Raw genomic sequence first — 17,042 nt, 5'->3', positions numbered from 1 at the left:
AAGCCTAAATAGCGTATTAAAAAAGCAGAGACATCATTTTGCCGACAAAGATCCCTGTAGTCAAAGCTATGGTTTTTCCAGTACTCAAGTTGGATGTGAGAGCGGGACCATAAAGAAGGCTGTCGACGAATTGATGCTTTCAAATTGTGGTGCTGGAGAAAACCCTTGAGAGTCCCTTGGACTGCAGGGAGATCAAACCAGTCAATCCTAAAGGAAATCAACCCTGAATATTCATTGGAAGGATTGATGCTGAAGCTAAAGCTCCAGTACTTTGGCCACCTGATGTGAAGACCCAACTCATTGGAAAAGACCCTAATGCTGGGAAAGATAGAAGGCAGGAGGAGAAGTGGGTGATAGAGGATGAGATGGTTGGATGGCATCACTAACTCAATGGACATGAGTTTAAGCAAACTCCGGGAGATAGTGAAGGACAGGGAAGGCTGGCATGGGGTTGAAAATAGTCGAACACAACTAAGTGACTGAACAACATCTCTGAGACTGTGTAAATATCTTGTTCCTCTTCAAAACTTGTGCCAGAGGTTTCAACACTCACTGATAATTCTTGCCTGAATCAATTACTGTGATAGTTGCAAAATGGTGATTCTAGGGAATTCCCTGGTGGTCTAGTGGTAAGAACTACATGCTTTCATTGCCCTGGGCCAGGGAACTAAGATCCACAAACTACTCAGCAAAAAAAAAAAAAAAAAAGATTCTATAACTCCGTTAGTTCATCTTCATTTTTTCAGTTAGCATTCTACTGTAAGCAAGATCTTTCCCTTATCTCTTATTTATTTATATATTATGATTAGTTAAAAAAAAACTTCATCAATTCTTATTTTATTTAATAAGTTATTGTTATTTTATTTAATCCATTATTGTCATTGTTCATTTTATTGTTCAACTTGTCCTAGATTTGGCTGTTGAGACCCCCTTTAAGCTAGCTTCTGTGTCTTTTTGACACATGCTCATTTTTTTGCTTTTTAGCTTTTCCTGCAATGGCACCCCACTCCAGTACTCTTGACTGGAAAATCCCATGGATGGAGGAGCCTGGTAGGCTTCAGTCCATGGGGTCGCTGAGGGTCAGACACAACTGAGTGACTTCACTTTCACTTTTCACTTTCATGCATTGGAGAAGGAAATGGCAACCCACTCCAGTGTTCTTGCCTGGAGAATCCCAGGGGCTGGGGAGCCTGGTGGGCTGCTGTCTATGGGGTCGCACAGAGTCAGACACGACTGAAGCAACTTACGCAGCAGCAGCAGCTTTCTGGTATAATACAGTACAGTGTTCCACATTCATCTTGTATTTTCCCTGTCTAGCCTTGGAAATCATCCCTCTCTCTGAAAGAGCACTGCTTTTAGTGGGGAATGGTATTTAGAAGCCAAGACCTGGGCACCAGATGTATCCATTGCTACTGGGGAGTAATTTCTTCTAGGCCCTCTAAGTTAACAGAGCCAAGGAGGAAAGGCAACCTAAAATAGTTCAACTATTTTGAATCATGAATTCAGTACTGGGTACCTCTAACTCCAGTTCAACACCACAGGGTTCTTTCTCCCATTCCTAATTGCACCTCCCTTTTCCCACAGTTAAGAACTCTGAGAGCTCTCAACAGCACTGATGTCTTTTTTTTCATTTGTTCAGTGTTATGATACACACCAATAGTTTCAGAATTGCTATATTTGTTCCACTAAAGAAAAAACCCCAACAATCTATTAAATATGGCTCAATATTTGTCTGCAGTTTTGTTTTTGTACTAAAGGAATATAGTCAAAATACTATGTTCAAAAGTTATCTGGATTAGTTTTTTATTTTCCCTCGGAGTGGTTATTTTACTTATTTAAATATAGTTAAGTTTATTTCTATCTGTTTATGTTCAGTTTTAGGATCCCTTTCATCCTTGTGGATTCAATTTTCTTTTTTGAATATGTGAAAGCTGACATTGTCCAAAAGTCAAATCCAAACACAGAACACTTCACGAATTTGTGTGTCATCTGAATGTAGGAGTTATACCAATTTTCTCTGTATTGTTCCAGTCTTACTATACATGCTCTCAAAGCAGGAACACCTCCAATTTATTTTTCAACCTATTTGATGCTATTGAAGTGTGACCCCCTTCACCAACACACACATCCTTCACTGAAACTGCTCTCGTCAAAGTCATCAGTGACTAATATTTTTCTGTTCTCATCTTAGTGGACGTTCCACACTCTAAGTAAACCTCTCCAATATTCTTGAAACAGTCTCTTCTCTTGGTTTTTGTTATCCTACTCTTCTGGCTTTCCTTTCATTCCATAGGCCTCTCCTCATTCCCGTTGTCTATTCAACCACCCTAAATAAAATGTGTTACCCTTCAGTCCTCTTGGCTCCCTTCACTTCCCTCTGTGTTCTCTCTCCCTAGCTGATCTCAGTCGTTACTAAACCTTCAAATGCTGATTATGCTAATGACTTCTAAATTCATATTTTCATCCCAGACCTCTCTCCTGGTCTCCAACTGCCTAATTGACACCTACTTGGATATCTCACTGACATCTTCAGTTTAACAAGTCTAAAATAGAACTCATTTCCTGGCCAAACCTGCTTCCCCCAGGCTCCTCCCTTTCAGCAGATATCACTTCCATCTGTTGGCTGCTCTAGCCAGAAACTTAGGAGTCATTCTGATTTCTTTATTTTCCTCAACCACAGTGTCCAAGCTATCTACAATATATGAAAATTTTACCTCCAAAAATATGTTGAATTCGTCCATTTTTCTTTCTCTACTTCAACCACTTCACTCATCTCTCACTCGGACTCTTCAACTATCTCATAATCGGCCTCTCTTTTGTCCCCCACACATTCATTCTCCATTTAGTAGCTGCTGCTGCTGCTGCTAAGTCACTTCAGTCGTGTCTGACTCTGTGTGACCCCATAGACGGCAGCCTACCAGGCTCCCCCATCCCTGGGATTCTCCAGGCAAGAACACTGGAGTGGGTTGCCATTTCCTTCTCCAATGCATGAAAGTTAAAAATGAAAGAGAAATTGCTCAGTCATGTCCGACTCTTTGAGAGCCCATGGACTGCAGCCTACCAGGCTCCTCTGTCCATGGGATTCTCCAGGCAAGAGTACTGGAGTGGGGTGCCATTGCCTTCTCCGATTTAGTAGCTACCATGACGTTTTTCAACCAGTATGAAAAGGCAAAATGATAGGATACTGAAAGAGAAACTCCCCAGGTCAGTAGGTGCCCAATATGCTATTGGAGATCAGTGGAGAAATAACTCCAGAATGAAGGGATGGAGCCAAAGCAAAAAGAATACCCAGCTGTGGATGTGACTGGTGATAGAAGCAAGGTCTGATGCTGTAAAGAGCATTATTGCATAGGAATCTGGAATGTCAGGTCCATGAATCAAGGCAAATTGAAAGTGGTCAAACAAGAGATGGGAAGAGTGAATGTCGACATTCTAGGAATCAGCGAACTGAAATGGACTGGAATGGGTGAATTTAACTCAGATGACCATTATATCTAATGGAGATCAGCCCTGGGATTTCTTTGGAAGGAATGATGCTAAAGCTGAAACTCCAGTACTTTGGTTACCTCATGTGAAGAGTTGACTCATTGGAAAAGACTCTGATGCTGGGAGGGATTGGGGGCAAGAGGAGAAGGGGACGACAGAGGATGAGATGGCTGGATGGCATCACTGACTCGATGGACGTGAGTCTCAGTCAACTCTGGGAGTTGGTGATGGACAGGGAGGCCTGGCATGCTGCGATTCATGGGGTCGCAAAGAGTCGGACACGACTGAGCGACTGATCTGATCTGATCTGATGATGTTTTTCACAACCCAGATAATCATGATGGTGTAATCACTCACCTAGAGCCAGACATCCTGGAATGTGAAGTCAAGTGGGCCTTAGAAAGCATCACTACGAACAAAGCTGGTGGAGGTGATGAAATTGCAGTTGAGCTATTTCAAATCCTGAAAGATGATGCTGTGAAAGTGCTGCACTCAATAAGCCAGCAAATTTGGAAAACTCAGCAGTGGCCGCAGGACTGGAAAAGGTCAGTTTTCATTCCAATCCCAAAGAAAGGCAATGCCAAGGAATGCTCAAACTACCACACAATTGCACTCATCTCACACACTAGTAAAGTAATGCTCAAAATTCTCCAAGCCAGGCTTCAGCAATACGTGAACCGTGAACTTCCAAATGTTCAAGCTGGTTTTAGAAAAGGAGGAACCAGAGATCAAATTGCCAACATCCACTGGATCATTGAAAAGGCAAGAGAGTTCCAGAAAAACATCTATTTCTGCTTTCTTGACTATGCCAAAGCCTTTGACTGTGTGGATCACAACAAACCGTGGAAAATTCTTTAAGAGATGGGAATATCAGACCACCTGACCTGCCTCTTGAGAAACCTATTTGCAAGCCAGGAAGCAACAGTTAGAACTGGACATGGAACAACAGACTGGTTCCAAATAGGAAAAGGAATATGTCAAGGCTGTATATTGTCATCCTGCTTATTTAACTTATATGCAGAGTACATCATGAGAAACGCTGGACTGGAAGAAGCACAAGCTGGAATCAAGATTGCCGGGAGAAATATCAATAACCTCAGATATGCAGATGACACCACCCTTATGGCAGAAAGTGAAGAGGAACTAAAAAGCTTCTTGATGAAAGTGAAAGAGGAGAGTGAAAAAGTTGGCTTAATGCTCAACATTCAGAAAACTAAGATCATGGCATCTGGTCCCGTCACTTCATGGTAGATAGATGGGGAAACAGTGGAAACAGTGTCAGACTTTATTTTGGGGGGCTCCAAAATCATTGCAGATGGTGATTGCATCCATGAAATTAAAAGACGCTTACTCCTTGGAAGGAAAGTTATGACCAACCTAGACAGCATATTAAAAAGCAGAGACATTACTTTGCCAACAAAGGTCTGTCTAGTCAAGGCTATGGTTTTCCCAGTGGTCATGTATGGATGTGAGAGTTGGACTGTGAAGAAAGCTGAGCACTGAAGAATTGATGCTTTTGAACCATGGTGTTGGAGAAGACTCTTGAGATTCCCTTGGACTGCAAGGAGATCCAACCAGTCCATCCTAAAAGAGATCAGTCCTGGGTGTTCATTGGAAGGACTGATGCTGAAGTGAAACTCCAATACTTTGGCCACCTTATGTGAAGAGTTGACTCACTGGAAAAGACCCTGATGCTGGGAGAGATTGGGGGCAGGAGGAGAGGGGGACGGTGGAGGATGTGATGGCTGGATGACATCACCAACTCAATGGACTTGAGTCTGGGTAAACTCCAGGAGTTGGTGATGGACAGGGAGGCCTGGCGTGCTGCGATTCATGGGGTCGCAAAGAGTCGGACACGACTGAGTGACTGAACTGAACTGAACTGATGACGTTTTTGAAAAGAAAATAATAGTACAAGCTTACATTTATTAGGTGTTTCTTAAGTGCCAGGAAGTGCTGTAAACACTTTATATATGTTTAGTCCTTACAACCACTCTATGAGATAAGAACCGATTTACCTCAATTCCATAGGAAAGGAAACTGGAGCCCAGAGAGGTTAATTGCCCAAGGTCACACAGCTGGTAAATGGTAGAACTTAGGCTTGGACTCCAGAGAAGGCAATGGCACCCCACTCCAGTACTCTTGCCTGGAAAATCCCATGGACAGAGGAGCCTGGTAAGCTACAGTCCATGGGGTTGCTAAGAGTCGGGCACGACTGAACGACTTCACTTTCACTTTTCACTTTCATGCACTGGAGAAGGAAATGGCAACCCACTCCAGTGTTCTTGCCTGGAGAATCCCAGGGGCGGGGAAGCCTGGTGGGCTGCCGTCTCTGGGGTCACACAGAGTTGGACACGACTGAAGCGACTTAGCAGCAGCAGCAGCAGCAGGCTTGGACTCAGACTGAATCTCCGGCCTTCATGCTTATCTACCACATTATACTGGATCATGTTACTACCCAGCCTCAAATACTTTCATGGCTTCTCTCTACACAGGGACTAAATACCCAACTCCATTCCAAGGTCCGCTGATCCTGTGCCATGCTTCCTGCTTACCCCTCCAAACTCATCTCAGGCTGCTTCCCTTTCCTTCACTTCCCTCCAGCAACCTGACTTGTTTTGTTGTTTTCCAGCTTCCTTGATCGTAAGCCCTTTCTTACCGACAGGCATTACACATCCTCTGCCTCAAACACTCTTCTCTCTGGCTCCTTCTCATTCTACAGACCTCACTTGAATGATCTGTCCTGAGAGAATTTCCCTCACCATGATATTTCTTAAACAGCTCCTTTCCTGGTATGTTCTATTGAAGCCCCATTCTTGTTTTCTATTAGCCCTTAAAACAATTTGTAATTAATTATTTATTTGTAAATAAACAAGTTTTGTTTTATTTTGTAAAACAAATTTTGTTTTATTTTGTTTTCTCTCTCTTCCCTACTAAAATTAAGTGCTGTGAAGGCAGAGGCTGTGTCTGGTTGGTAAAAAATTGCTTTTTACCTCACTTTTGTGTACTCAGAGCTTACACAGTGCCTAGTTCATAGAAGGAACTCTAGAAAGATTTGTTGAATAGACATACCTTTTTCAACTTCATAGCTTCTGTTTACTTGTATTTTCTGCTTCCTCATCACTTTAGTTTGTCACAGCCAAGGCTCCATTTTCTCCTACACTTACCCTTAACCTCATGACCTCTCTCTTTAGTTATAATTTTTATTGCTGTTAATGGCCTCAATCACTTCATGTTTTCCAACTTGAATCCCTGAGAGAGAAATATTGATTTGTCCAACTCATTTTTTAGAAGCCAGGCAACATTTACAGGCTGTTGGTTGCTTGCCTTTGGGTCAGATTCCCAGTCCTGGTCCAAACAGCTGTGTTGGGCAGGGTGTGGGTGGTCTGCACTGTGCTGCTCCATTTCCTTTCTGGGACTCTTATCTTGAATCATAGCCCAGAAAATTGTCAGGCCAAAGTTTGACTGCCCAGTGAAGTGTTCTAAAGGAGTTTAATGATGATTCAGATTTCCCCTAAGGCAGTACTGTGGGTGAGCTCTATGGGCTCTGGGTTCCCAGGGCACTTACCAAGCAGTGCCTAAAGACTTATGGAGCACTTAGCATGTGCCATGCACTCTGCTTTACATGTACTCTCTCGTTTCAACCTCACAACATTCAGGTGAGGTCAATAGTATTATAATCTCCCCTTTACAGGTGAGGAAACTGAGATTCAAAGAATTTAGTCCCTGGGCCAAAGATCAAGATGTAGTAAATGGCAATTCCCAGATTCTAATTTAGATTTGTCTGACTCCATAGCCCATCCTCCTTACACTACCCTAGACTATTTACCTTCTCCTTATCAACCGTGTCACCTTGGTCAGGTTACCTAATGTATGTGACCTTCTATTTCCTTATCAGCAAAATGAGGATATTAGTACTTAATTCATGGGATTATTATACATTTATAAGCAATAATAATCTATTCCAATAAACATAACAGCCACATTAATATATCTCAGCTTAGTCTGAATCTAAATTTTCATATGTGAAAAGCAGAATTATCAACTTCAGTTGTCCATAAAGAACAGGATCTCCTGTGAGCCTTTATCCTGCTGGCAAGTATTCCTGGTCAAAATTATGAAGACATAGGGCTTTGAGAGAGACAACAGTCACTCTCTAAGGAAATAGAGCAATTCATTGTACTTTGGAGATGACAAAGAACCTACACTCAACCTAGTCATAATGTAGCAGAGTGGAAATGAGTCAAGTGTTCAATATAGAGATTTGAATCTGTATCTGACAAGGATAAGACTTTCTCCAAGGCCAGAGCATTTTACATTTTGAGTTGGCAAAAAAGTTCACTTGTGTTTTTCTATAGCATCTTACAGAAAAACCCAAACTAACTTTTTGGCCAACCCAACATTATCTTATTTAATCCAACCACAACTTTAAGAGGTTTTCCAGTGGTTAAGTATCTGCCTTGCAATGCAGGGGACTTGGGTTCAATCCCTGGTCAGGGAATGTCCTATATTCTGCAGGACAATCAAGCCCACACACTACAACTAGAGAGTCCCTGCACCCCAACTTAAGATTCTGCATAACACAACAAAGACTCAACATACTGCAACTAAGACCCAATGCAGCCAATAAAAAAAAAAAAAACTAAATTATAAGATGAGACATCATGAAACTTCTAGAAAAAAACATAGGCAAAACATTCTCTGACATAAATAGTAGCAATATTTTTTTATATCAGTCTCTCAAAAGCAATAGAAATGAAAGCAAAAATAAGCCAATGGGATCTAATCAAACTTATAAGCTTTTGCACGGCCAAGGAAACCATTTAAAAAAAGATAAACTACAGCACGGGAGAAAATATTTGCAAACAATGTGATTGACAAGGGCTTAATTTTCAAAATATGCAAACAGCTCATATAACTCAATAACAGAAAAACAACCCAATCAAAAAATGGGCAGAGGACTTAAATAGACATTTCTGCTAAGAAGACATGCTGTGCTATGCTTAGTTCCTCAGTTGTGTCCGACTCTGCGACCCCATGGACTGTAGCATGCCAGGCTTCCCTGTCCATGGGGATTCTCTAGGCAAGAATAATGAAGTGGGTTACCATGCCCTTCTCCAGGGGACCTTCCCTATCCAGGGATTAAACCCAGGTCTCCTGTATTGCAGGCAGATTCTTTACCATCTGAGCCACAGAGAAGACCAAAGAGGACATACAGATGGCCAATAAGCACATGAAAAAATGCTCAACATCGTTAATTATTAGAGAAGTACAAATCAAAACCATTTCACATTGTTCAGAATGGCCATCATCAAAAAGTCTACAAATAGTAAATGCTAAAGAGGGTGTGGAGAAAAGGGAACCATCATACACTGTTGGTGGGAATATATATTGGTGAACCAACTATGGAGACAGTATGCAGCTTCCTTAAAAAATTAAAAATAGAGTTACCATGGGAGCCAGCAATCCCACTCCTGGGGAAAACTCTAATTAAAAAAGACACATGCACCCCAGTGTTCACAGAAGCACAACTTACAATATGGAAGCAACCTAAATGTCTATCAACAGATAACTAGGTAATGAAGATGTTATATAATACATATATATGTGTATATATAATACACATATATAAATAATGAAATACTACTCAGCCATAAAAGAGAATGAACTAACGCCATTTGTAGCACCATGGATGTACTTAGGGATTACCATACTAAGTGAAGAAAGTCAGACAGAGAAAGACAAGTATCATATGATATCATCTATATGTGAAATTCAAAATATGATAAAAATGAACCTATTTACAAAACAGAAATGGACTAACAAACATAGATAAAAAACTTCTGGTTACCAAAGGGGATAGCAGGGGGAGCCATAAATTAGGAGTTTGGGATTAGCAGATACAAAATACTATAATACAAGATAGATAAACAACAAAGTCCTACTTTATAGCACAGGGAACTATATTCAATATCTTATAATAAATTGTAATAAAATGAATATAAAAAAAATTATATATGTATAATTGAATCACTTTGCTGTATACCAGAAACTAACACAACATTGTAAATTAACTATACTTCAAAAAGAAACAAAAACAGAAGTGGAAGTTAAAGATGAAAATGAATGAATAGCACATTGATGGTAGGAGTGACTGAATATGTAGCAATTACTTTACATGAAAACAAATTAATCTCACTAACTGGATTTTTAAAAATTATATCTAACAATAAATTGGTTATCAGAGACACACACACTTAAAACATAAAGAGATGGAAAGACTAAAAATAAAAAGATCAAAAAATATACACCGGGGAAATATGAACTGGGTTGTGGCTGTAGTATCTGTCAAAGAGGGATTTTAGTTTCAAAAGAGAACAAGTGATGAAGTTATTACATACTCATAGAAGAAACAGTAGGCAAAATGCAATAGGTAAAACACATAGATGCACCTAACTTTACAGTCTTAAAATATGCAAAACTGCAGGGAGGAATATTATAGATAAATGCATAATTGTAGCAGAAGGTTTTAAGATTCCCCTCAGAAATTGATATATCAAGGCTTAAAGTATAACTACCATATTTCATCAATTCTACATTTTATACAAGACTGGCTCGAAGATGATTAAAGACATAATAAATGTAAAAAGTAAAATTATAAAAGAAAAATATAGACATCTGTTATAGTTTGTGACTGAGAAGAATGGAAAAGCAAAACCTAAAAAGCGCAAACTGTAAGATAATAATATTAATGAATAATAAAGATTTATATTCACTGAAAGACACTGTAGACAAAGTAACTAGATAAGAGAATGAGAAAAGATATTTGAAATTTTTAATATACAAAATTCCTGCAAATAAATAACAGGGCAGCAACCCCTAGAAAAAAAAATAAGCAAAAAACAAGAACAGAGAGGGAACCCAAAAGTCAAAAGGCTTATAAAGAGATGCTCAAAAAATCAGTGAAATGTTAACTAAAACAGAAATGTACTGTACTTTTACATCTATTAAACTATAAAAAATTGATAATGCCCGCCAGTTGGGTTGTGGGGATGCTGAAAGCCTTATCCATGGTGGTGGAAGTATGGACTAGTATAGCCGCTGTGGAAAGCAATCTGACACAAATTATGCAAATTAAGAACTCGTATTCTATGAGCCTACAGTGGCACTCCTGGGATATATCCCAAAGAAGTTCTTATGCAGACACAGAAACATATTCATTGCTGTATTATTTATGATGGTGGTGACTTGATAACCTGGCTGTCTGTCACTGGGAGAGTAGACAGCTAAAATGTGATAAATGTTATATCATGAAATATTATGTAGTAATCATCAGAAATAAATTAGATATGCACACAACAACATGAATGCATTTTATCTTTACAGTGGCGCTAATGGTAAAAAACCCACCTTCCAATGCAGGAGACATAAGAGACTTGGGTACAGACCCTGGGCTGGGAAGATCCCCTGGAGAAGGGAATGGCAACACATTACAGTATTCTTGCCTGGAAAATTCCACGAACAGAGGTGCCTGACAAGCTATAGTCCTGCATGCAGCCATGGGGTTGCAGAGTCAGACACGACTGAGCACACAGCACACATAGCTGACATACAATATTATAATAGTTTCAGTTGTACAACACAGTGATTCAATATTATACTATATTTAAACTTATTACAAAATAAAGGCTACTTATCACCCCTTCTTATCCATTCATTTGTTGATGGACGCTTAGATTATTTCCATGTCTTGGCTATTGTAAATAATCCTGCTGTGAACATTGGGGTGCATGTATCTTTTTGAGGTAGTTTTCATTTTCTTCACGTATATACTCAGGAATGGAATTGATGAATCATACAGAGCTCTCTTTTTAGTTTTTGAGAACCCTCCACACTGTTTTCCATAGTGGCTGCACCAATTTTATTCCCACAAAATACTAGAGTTCCCTTTTCTCCACATCCTCACCAACATTTATTATGTGTTCTTTTTGATGATAGTCATTCTGACCAGTGTGAGGTGATTATCACATTGTGGCTTTGATTTGCATTTTTCTAATAATTAGCAATGTTGAACATCTTTTCATGTGTCTGCTGGACATCTAAATGTCTCTGGGAAAATGTCTTTCTTCCCATTTTTTTTTCCTTCCCATTTCTTAATCAAGTTGTTTATTCTTTTGATATTGAGTTATATAAGAAGTTTATACATTTTGGACATTAATCCCTTATCAGTTATATCATTTGCAAATATTTTCTCCCATTCAATAGGCTGTCTTCCGTTTTGTCATTAGTTTCCTTTGCTATGCAAAAGCTTTTAAGTTTATTTGTTTATTTTTCACTTTGTTTCTTTTGCCTTAGGAGATAGAGCCAAAAAATATTGCTGTGCATGGAACTCTACTCAATGTTATGTGCCAGCCTAGATGGGAGGGGGATGTGGGGGAGAATGGATACTTGTATATGAATGGCTGAGTCCCTTTGTTGTCCACCTAAAACTATCACAACATTGTTAATTGGCTATACTACAATAAAAATTAAAAGTTGAAAAAAAAGAATAGGCTTCTTGTTTTGTTCTTGATCTTAAGAGGAAATGCTTTCAGTTTTTTACCCTTAAGATGGTATTATATGTGGGTTTATCATATATGGCCTATATTATGTTGATATATGTTCCCTCAGAGCCTCTTGATGAAGATGAAAAGGAGAGTGAAAAAACTGTTTTAAAACTCAACATTCAAAAAACTAAGAGCATGGCATCTGGTCTTATCACTTAATGGCAAATAGAAGGGGAAAAGTGGAAGCAGTGACAGATTTTATTTTCTTGGTCTCCAAAATCACCGTTGGTCGTAACTGCAGCCATGAAATTAAAAGACGCTTTCTCCTAGGAAGGAAAGCTATCACCAACCTAGACAGCATATTAAAAAGCAAAAGCATCGCTATGCCAATAAAGGTCCATATAGTCAAAGCTATGGTTTTTCCAAATTAGAGATACCAAGGGAACATTTCATGCAAAGATGGGCACAATAAATGACAGAAATGGTATGGACCTAACAGAAGCAGAAGATATTAAGAGGTACCAAGAATACACAGAAGGACTATACAAAAAAGATCTTCATGACCCAGATAACCACAATGGTATGATCACTCACGTAGAGCCAGACATCCTGGAATGCGAAGTCAAGTGGGCCTTAGGAAGCATCACTATGAACAAAGCTGGTGGAGGTGATGGAATTCCAGTTGAGCTATTTCAAATCCTGAAAGATGATGCTGTGAAAGTACTGCACTCACTATGCCAGCAAATTTGGAAAACTCAGCAGTGGCCACAGGACTGGAAAAGGTCAGTTTTCATTCCAATCCCCAAAAAAAGGCAAGGACAAAGAATGTTCAAACTACCACACATTTGCACTCATCTCACATGCTAGCAAAGTAATGCTCAAAATTCTCCAAGCCAGGCTTCAACAGTACGTGAATGGTAAACTTCCAGATGTTCAAGCTGGATTTAGAAAAGGCAGAGGAACTAGAGATCAAATTGCCAACATCTGTTGGATCATGGAAAAAGCGAGAGTTCCAGAAAAATATCTACTTCAGCTTTATTGACTACACCGAAGCCTTTGACTATGTTGGATCATGGAAAAAGCGAGAGTTCCAGAAAAATATCTACTTCAGCTTTATTGACTACACCAAAGCCTTTGACTATGTGGATCACAACAAACTGTGGAAAATTCTGAAAGAGATGGGACTACCAGACCACCTGACCTGCCTCCTGAGAAATCTGTATGCAGGTCAAGAAGCAACAGTTAGAACTGGACATGGAACAACAGACTGGTTCCAAATCAGGAAAGGAGTACATCAAGGCTGCATATTGTCACCCTGCTTATTTAACTTATATGCAGAGTACATCATGCGAAATGCTGGGCTGGAAGAAGCACAAGCTGGAATCAAGATTGCCAGGAGAAATATCAATAACCTACATAATCGATATGTAGATGACACCACCCTTATGGCAGAAAGTGAAGAAGAACTAAAGAGTCTCTTGATGAAAGTGAAAGAGGAGAGTGAAAAAGTTGGCTTAAAACTCAACATTCAGAAAACTAAGATCATGGCATCTGGTCCCATCACTTCATGGGAAATAGATGGGAAAACAGTGGAAACAGCAACAGACTTTATTTTTTTCTGGCTCCAAAATCACTGTAGATAGTCACTGTAGCCATGAAGTAAAAAGACACTTGCTCCTTGGAAGAAAAGCTATGACCAATCTAGACTCATTAAAAAGCAGAGACATTACTTTGCCAACAGAGGTCTGTCTAGTCAAAGCTTTTTTTGGTTTTTCCAGCAGTCATGTATGGATGTGAGAGTTGAACTATTAAGAAAACTGAGCGCCGAAGAATTGATGCTTCTGAACTGTGGTGTTGGAGAAGGCTCTTGAGAGTCCCTTGGACTGCAAGGAGATCCAACCAGTCCATTCTAAAGAAATCAGTCCTGGGTGTTCATTGGAAGGACTGATGCTGAAGGTGAAGCTCCAATACTTTGGCCACCTGATGCAAAGAACTGACTCCTTGGAAAAGACCCTGATGCTGGGCAAGATTGAAGGCAGGAGGAGAAGGGGATGACAGAGGATGAGATGGTTGGATGGCATCACAGACTGGATGGACATGAGTTTGAGGAAGCTCCAGGAGTTGGTGATGGACAGGGAAGCCTGGCGTGCTGCAGTCCATGGGGTTGCAAAGAGTTGGACATGAGTGAATGACTGAACTGAACTGACTGATGGTTTTCCAGTAGTCACGTACGGATGTGAGAGTTGGGCCATAAAGAAGGCCAAGTGTCGACAAATTGATGCTTTCAAGTTGTGTTGCTGGAGAAGACTCTTGAGAATCCCTTGGACAGCAAGAAGATCAAACCAGTCAATCCTAAAGGAAATCAACACTGAATATTCACTGGAAGCTGAAGCTCCAATCCTTTGGCCACCTGATGCAAAGAGCCAACTCATTGGAAAAGACCCTGAGGCTGGGAACGATTGAAGGCAGGACAGGAAGCGGGCAGCAGAAGATGAGATGGTTAGATATCATCACTGACTGAATGGACATGAGTTTAAGCAAACTCCAGGAGACACTGAAGGACACGGAAGCTGGGAGTGCTGCAGTCCAAGGGGTTGCAAACAGTCAGACATGACTTAGCAACTGAACAACAAAAACAAATACCAATTTGATGGTAGTTTTTTATCATGAATAGATGTTGAATTTTGTCAAATGTTTTTTCTGTGTTTATTGAGATGATCATATGATTTTTATCTTTCCTTTTGTTAATGAAGTATATCACATTGATTGACATTGAACTATCTTTGCGTCCTGGGAATAATCCCACTTGATCACAGTGTATGGTCCTTTTTATATATCATTGGATTTGGTTCTCTAATATTTTGTCAAGAATCTTTGCATCCATATTCATCAGAGATGTTGGCCTGTAACTTTCTCTTTCTGTAGTGTCTGTGTCTGGTTTAGGTATCAGGGTAATTGTGGCCTTTTAGAATAAATTTGGGAGTGTTCCAACCCCTTAAGTTTTTTGGAATAGTTTGAGAAGGATAGGTATTAACTCTTCCTTATATGTTTAGTAGAACTCCATATAAAGTTGTCTGGTCCAGGACTTCTTTTTGTCTTCTGGCTGCCCTAGGTCTTCATTTCAGTGCATGGACTTTCTCTAGTTGCACAGCATGGGCTCTAGTGTAAGAGGCTCGGTATTGTGGCTTCAGACTTAGTTGCTCCACAGCACGTGAGATCCTAGTTCCCTGACCAGAGATTGAACCCCTGTTCCCTGCATTGAAACATGGATTCTTAACCACCAGACTACCGTGGAAGTCCTCCAGCCCTGGACTTTTTTTTTGCTGGAAGGTTGTTTTTCTTTTTTTTTTTTAATTACAAATTCAATTTCACTGTTAATGATTGGTCTTTTCAAACTCTCTATTTCTAACATTAATGCATTTTATTTATTAGACTGGCAACCCTAAAGCATAGATTCTGTACACCAGCCCCGCAGCCCCGAGACAGTATTCAGACTCAGCACCTGAAGCCTTGCTCTTTTTCATCATGAGAAGACTCTTATGATACAGAAACAGGTGTAAAGATGAAAAGTGCCAGGATATGCTACCCCAAAATATGCCACTTTGGCATAAGGGTTATTTTGAGCTAAAGGGACTTGAAAAACAGAAGATACAAAAGGGACACTTTGATCTCCCCTTTCCTCCTGAACACATGAGATAAAACTCCCACATAGGAGCTGCCCTTCACATACCAGGAGAAAAGAAACAGTCTTATCAAACTGAGACCAAGAGAATTCTACCCAAACTGACATTGTTAAAATAATTCTTATCTTCCTTCAGCCTCCCTGTACATTTTAGTTACTTCTCCACAATTGACTCTCTTTGTTTAACCTGTTTTAAAGCATTTAGGTTTTGCCACTTCTTTGGGTCTTCATTTCCTTATGAGGGCTCCCTTGTCCCATAAAACTTACATTGAATAAATTTGTATGTTTTTCTCTTGTTCATCTGTCCTTTTATCTTTACCTTGCCCCACCCCACCATCCCCACTCCATGCCTGCAATATCACATGTAATTTCAGTCCATGAAATAGAAGACTCACTTTAGTACAAACTCTAATTCCAAAAAGCTTCTGATATCCTTTGGGGCCACATGTATTTAAACAATTCATACTTATTTGGATTTTAGAAAGATAGCTCTAAATTGATGCTTTTGAACTGTGGTGTTGGAGAAGACTCTTGAGAGCTCCCTTGGACTACAAGGAGATCAAACCAATCAATCCTAAAGGAAATCAGTCCTGAATATTCATTGGAAGGACTGATACTGAAGCTGAAGCTCCAATACTTTGGCCACCTCGTGCAAAGAACTGAATCATTAGAAAAGACCTGGATGCTGGGCAAGATTGAAGGCAGGAGGAGAAGGGGATGACAGAAGTTGAGATGGTTAGATAGCATCACCAACTCGATGGACAGGAGTTTGAGAAAGCTCTAGGAGTTGGTGATGGACATGGACAGGGAAGCCTGGCATGCTGCAGTCCTGGGGTCATAAAGAGTTGGACACGACTGAGTAGCTGAACTGAACTGAAGATAGCTCAGCACTTTTCTTTATATACTACAAATAACCCAGCAGGATCTAGAGTATGATCCCATAAGCAATATAGCAGAGGAGTAAGATGTGGAGATCATCTTCCTCCCCACAAATACATCTGCATGTGGAACAACTCCTACTGAAGACCTCAGACTTCATCTGTCTTACATTACATTCTCAGGCTCAGCTGAAGACCCTAAGAGGGAAGAGGTAAAGTTTTGCCTCCCCTGCAAAGACACATTTCCCAAACCAGAATATTCCAAAGATTCTAAGGCCCAGAAGCTACAGCAGACTCCAACCTACAGGAAAGAAGGAAGAAGTTGTTGCTGCTCCTCTGCGACTTCACCACCCCATTCCTATCATCCAGGTGCCGTGCTTTTTGACACTGAAATTTGATTCACGCGTATCTTTCTCTGGGCTTCCTTGGTGGCTCAGATGGTAAAGAATT

The 17,042-nt window shown here is 40.1% G+C and overlaps 1 protein-coding gene and 1 non-coding gene across 2 annotated transcripts in view; one reads left to right on the top strand and one right to left on the bottom strand.

Annotated features, from left to right (window-relative positions):
* Positions 1 to 17,042, top strand: part of OSBPL9 (oxysterol binding protein like 9) — a 266,125-nt gene that overhangs the window by 20,078 nt on the left and 229,005 nt on the right. The gene's annotated exons all lie outside the window — the stretch shown is intronic.
* Positions 1,955 to 2,057, bottom strand: LOC138987318 (U6 spliceosomal RNA). Its single transcript, XR_011463807.1, has one exon. It is a non-coding gene; the product is annotated as a U6 spliceosomal RNA (small nuclear RNA).

The sequence above is a fragment of the Bos mutus genome, chromosome 3, assembly GCF_027580195.1.
Source record: "Bos mutus isolate GX-2022 chromosome 3, NWIPB_WYAK_1.1, whole genome shotgun sequence".
In the NCBI taxonomy this organism is placed as follows: domain Eukaryota; kingdom Metazoa; phylum Chordata; class Mammalia; order Artiodactyla; family Bovidae; genus Bos; species Bos mutus.
The sequence above is the reverse complement of the archived record's forward strand: the minus strand, read 5'-3'. Positions and strand labels throughout refer to the sequence as shown.